Genomic DNA, 5,809 nt, shown 5'->3' on the forward strand with positions numbered 1-5,809 from the left:
TTTTCATTATATTTCTATTTTAATCTTTTGAAAGAAATAGTTTTATCGATTTTTCTTTAAAAATTAAGTGTAGACTCTAAAACCCCTAATTAATTATTTTTAAATAAAATAGAATGACGACACCGCAGGTAATTCACATTTGCAGCTACTTGTCGGGGTTGTTAATGTTCCTTTTGTTTCATTGAAAAGTGAGAAAGAAGAAGCCGAAGGCGCTGTAGCTTTCCATTCACATCTTTTGGTTTCTTTGGAACTCTCCGGTCTTGGCGTGTTCTTGTTATTTCTTGGAGTTTCTTGTTGTTGTATTTCATCGATATCTCGTCGGATCAGCAAGCAATTGGTGGTGTTGGCTTCGCTCCTCGCCGGCTGCTGTTGGTGGTATTTTGCTGCCTCATCCGGAATCGCTGATCGGAGCACTGAGGGTGAGAAAGGAGAATAGGAAGAGAAATAAAACGGGGGAAAGTGAGAGTGAGGCGGTGCCGACACTACTCGTCTTGCCGGTGGCCAGCCTGGATGCTCGTTGTTCGAATGTATACACTAATATACATCTAGTGCACCAATTTTCTAGTTCTTATTTATATTTTAGTTGGACCAAATCCCCATCTATTTTCAATATTATTTTGTTAGTTTAGGAGAGGTGAAATAATTGAGCCCCAAAGAGAAAATATTGTTAGTTTAGGACGGTTTAGGGAACTCAAATGGGCCAAAGGTCAGAAACAAAAATGGGCTGAAATAGTGGCCCAGGCGGACAGATCCAGACTTGGTACCAAATCTTTTTTCCCTATCTCATTTATTTGTTTTGTATATGTTTTATGTGCTTAATTAATTTGAAGGTTTTAAATATTCAAACTTCGCGAAAGTTAGCCATTTTGAATTAAAATTTTAAAATCAAGTAGATATTTTACTTTCGCATAATCAAACATACTTATCTTTTAAAACATTAGCCAAATATTTTTATTGTTAGATAACCGCTTGTTAGAGGATGTTCTAGGTGCTTTAAAAAACCTTCCTAGAACATTAATATGATCATCGAATCCCTTTTTTTTACGTTTCATTAGATTTCTGTTTTAATCTTCGAAAAAATAGTTTTCTTGATTTTCTTTAAAAATTAAGTGGCGAATTTAAAAATAAGTGGCGACTCTGCTGGGACTTGAATAGGTTCTAACCTTAAAATTAACTTATTTGGCTATTTGCTTAAATTGTTTAATTGTTTCAATTCTTGTAAATTATGAATTGTGGCATTTCATGGCATCAACTCCTCCAAACAACACATAGATTGTATTATAAAAAAAAGTCGGTTACGTGGCTTACCACGACTTTCCTTCAGAAAAAAATACAAGTTAAATTCTTTGGAAGTGATAAACGAATAGTTGACATGTATTAGTCTTCACCTAGTGTTTGTTCGACTCGGGTAACCGTCATTTCTAAATCAATTCTAGTCAACCTAGAGTAGAGCAAAACCAGATCCAAATCTAAGCATTAGCCTAAGATGACCCAAAACCCAAGGCGTGTTGGGCCCGTTAGATAGACCAACTCGAGTCTACAAGGGCCCACGGTACGAACGATCATATTTATTTATTTAAATTTGAAGGATGTATACGTCATCTGAAAAGTTATTGTCCTTAGAGTAAGAAGTATATTACAATCTACTTTAGTAGAAGAAAGATTTTCGCAAGTCACTACTCCATCCAAAGGCATCGGCATTCGGAGGTGAGAAGAAATCAAAATCGAAAGACCTTTCATAGTGGCATAGATTAGGGTTATGCCCCTGCGTGGGATTAATTATTTTTATCCCACTTCCCTACTATGTATCCCCATTTGGTTTACTTATAAAATTTGTATAAATTTGAGTTTTGGGCAATGAAATGTTTCAAATAATGTACAGATCCTTCAAATTGGGAGGCCTACCCTTGGCACAAAAAGTCACATATCTATTTAGGACGCGCAATATTTACTAATGTGTTATAATTGTTTGTCTGATTATGTCGCTATATTTGGAGATATTTTATCTCACACTCTTTGAATTATATTTAGAACCCCGGGCGTAAATATCAAGTCACTATCAAAAGTGTGTCCAAATACTCTTCGAGTCTTAAGTTTCCAATAAAATTCAAACATCATTTTTTTCAATTATTACTCTCATATAAAAAAAGATTCTCTCAAAGCGGAAAAAAATTCAAGTTGGTCGAACTATGTAGGACCTGCAATCTCTTTTGTGAGATACTTATCCCTTTCAAGGTTCAGTCTTTGTTTTTAGAGAAAATCTATAATTTCTTACTCTTACAAAGAAACTAGAGTTACGTCTCAGTAAAAAATCAGAAGTACGACAATCAAAGAAAAAATCGACTTTGTTCCAACTCAAGTTGAAATTTCTGACTCATTAATCCTAAAATCAAATAGACAAATTCCTGTCTATTAATCATTTTTCTATATACGTGGGCTAGTTTATCTTCAAGTGAAACAACTCTTATGTGTTTACAGTTATGTCTGTAATATTTTGTATTATTCATCAACGACAAAACTAACACATTTTTCTTTGAGTTGTTTTTCTTTGTCAGACTCAAAACTCATATGTGTTGAGAAAATATCTGAACATCCATATTTCACAAGGTCTAAAGACCCAAAAGATTCCTTCTCCAAATGATTTTTTTCAAAAGGCAAACAAAAAGTGGTTGAAAATGTTGAGAATACTGATTTGAATGAAATTGTTGTAATGAGCCTATCATTGCTGAACAGAACAAGTTGATTGCAAAATTGTTCCATCAAATTGTTGAAATGAGGGAGGAGATGGATAAGACCTGATATTTGACGAATCAGGCTATTATTGCCAACGTTTCTACTTCAAGCAACGAAAGGTCTCCACTCCATTTTCCTACTTTGGATCCAAAGCATGTCATCATTGACTTAACCACCCCTAACCCACATCATGCTAGCTCCTTACACCAAAATTCATCAACTTCTCAAAATTCAAATGTAATTATGTTCTAGAATTTTCCTCAAGTCCATCAAATCCCTACTCAAATTGTTTAAAACCCGCTTACCACTCAACCCATACCTCTAAAAACCACATTTTACCTTCCAATATCGCCAAAATTATACCCTTCATCTATTACACATTTTGAACCCAATCATTATCAGAAGAATGAGAAGGAGTGGAAGGTCATATGAGGAAGGGTTGAGAAAAGCATCAAAGAGGAAGTTATGAATGCAATGAAGGACGTTCAATACACTCCAGACATTATGTGGTTCAATTATAAAGATTTGGGTCGTCATTCATATTTGAAACTTCCAGGAGGTTTTAAAGTACAAAAATTTTACACTTTTAGTGGATTTGAAAATCCTTTGACTCATTTGAGGGTTTATTGTGATCAACTTATTGGAGTAGGGAAAGATGAAGTTTTGTTAATGCGACTCTTTAGTCGAAGTATGAAAGAAGAAGCTTTGGAATGGTTTATTTCTTAAGAAATCAAGAAGTGGAAAACTTGCAACACTTTGGCTAATGACTTTATTGAAAGGTTTGGTTATAATGTAGAATTCATTCTCGATCGATACTCTTTGGAGAGAATCAAACAAAATTATGCTGAAGACAATCGAGAGTATGCCTACCGTTGGAGAAAAGAGCCCGCAAGGGTTGGACCTCCTATGACTGAGAAAGAAATTATTTAAGTCTTCGTGCGCATTCAAGAGCTGGAGTACTACAATAGAATGTTACTCATTCTAGGAGGAAATTTTAGTGAGATAGTCAAAATTAGAGAAACTATTGAAGATGGCCTCAGGACCGGAAAAATCATTTGAATGACTCCCCAAGATGAATCCTCTGGACCATTAAGGAGGAAAAGGGAAAATGTTTCCTCTATATCATTTGAATCGAGTCAGAAGTCAAAAAGGCATGCCACTCTCAATGTTCGAAAGTCTTTACTTACCAAAACCTACCCTTTAGCTCCACAATCCTTACCCATCCAACAAAACTACCAAGATCCACCACCATATTATCCAAATTACCAAGCTCCATTACCAAATTATACAAATGTTCAATCAAGTTTGCAAGTTGCATTGCCAAATTACCCAAATGCCCATTAGCTACCGAGCTCCACAATACTCAAATTTCCATACATCAGCACCTACTCGTCATAATCCTCCAAGTTACTTGCAAGTACCTCAATCTACACGAAATGATTATAATCTTTCTTGTCAGAAATTTTTGAAGAAACCTTCTCAAGTCTTTACTTCTTTGGTTAAAAGTCAACCCAACTTTTTGAGAGGTTGAAAGCAGTTGGTCTTATACAAACAATCGACCCAAAAGATGTCAACGTCAATACCATACTTTACATGCTCATTCTTCATTGTGCTTACCATTCAGGAGGTGCTAGACATACCACTGAGGATTGCATCAATTTGAAGCATAAAATTCAAGACTCATTAATCAAATAATTGCCACTTTTCAAACTGTCACTTCCAATGCCAATGGTAATTCACTGTTGAATCGTGGAGGATTCACTATTATCATGATTGACTGAAAGTACCAAACACCACTTTGCCAAAACGCCCCAAATATCGTCAAATGCCTCCGCCTCAACAAAGTCATTATGATCCTCCTCGTTCGAGATTCGAGAAGAAACCTACTCATAATTTTACGCTTCTCATTGAAAGTCAGACGAACTTATTTGAGCAAAAGAGTGCGGCAGGAATTATTCATCTAGTTGGGTCCAAGCCTGTTGATACTATCTTCCAATTTTACCGAGCCGATCGAATGTGTGCATATCATTCCAACAGTGTTGGGCATGATATTGAAGACTCTATCAATTTAAAACATAAGATCCAAGACTTGATTGACTAGAATGTGTTCAATACTATTGTACCTAACATCAACAATAATCCTCTGACGAACTATGGAAGCCCCACTATCAATATGATAGAGATGGAGGATGAGTTGTGCATGGTAAAGATGATAGTTCCAACTGGTCCTGACAACCTTGAGAAAATTGCAAGTTCTCCTAGCATAATTGAGAAACTTGATTTTACGAGCATGACACTCTGTCAAGCTTTTGCTTCTGTGTCAAGAGAGGGTCATAACAAGAAGGGGAATAATCATGTCCCACGAAAGTCTTTGCCACATTTATGTCAGTCCTTTGTGGTAAAAAAAATATGCTAAGGATGACATTCTTGGATAAGGAGTTGGGAATCTCTGTGAAGAAGGCAATGTTGCACCCAAGAAGAGGATCGAGACACCAAGCATACGAGACGTCAAGCAAAGCAAATCCATAATTGGACTTCCATTCCGCTCTTTCTCTCTCGCTCAACTTGATAGACAAAGATGAATCTTATGTTATTTTCAATATTGGTGGTAATCGAATGAGACCCAAAACCCACATTTTATGTTATTTTTTCTAATTATATTTTAATTTCCCTCGTAATGTTTTGAAAAAAAAAGGTTAAATGGCCCATGGTCATAGTCACAGTTCGTATTTTATTATTTTCAATGAAAGCATCTTCTATCACGAAAATTTATTTTGTTTGCTTTAATTTTTCTATCTAACAATCATTGTTTTTTATTTCCAAAAAAATAATTTTTTTAAACCTACTGATATAACGTCATGTCACAAGTTGAATCAACAAAAAAAAGTAGATGAATATGAGTTTGAAAGGTATTACGAGGAGATTATGATATTCGAACTGTCACGACCCAAAACGAGCCGCGAGTGGCACCCACACTTATCCTACTATGTGAGCGAACCAACAAATCTAAACCCCAACATAATGCGGAAGACTCAAAATCTTATTAATAAAACCAATAAATAAACATTCTAAAATT

Source organism: Solanum pennellii, chromosome 1 (assembly GCF_001406875.1).
Source record: "Solanum pennellii chromosome 1, SPENNV200".
In the NCBI taxonomy this organism is placed as follows: domain Eukaryota; kingdom Viridiplantae; phylum Streptophyta; class Magnoliopsida; order Solanales; family Solanaceae; genus Solanum; species Solanum pennellii.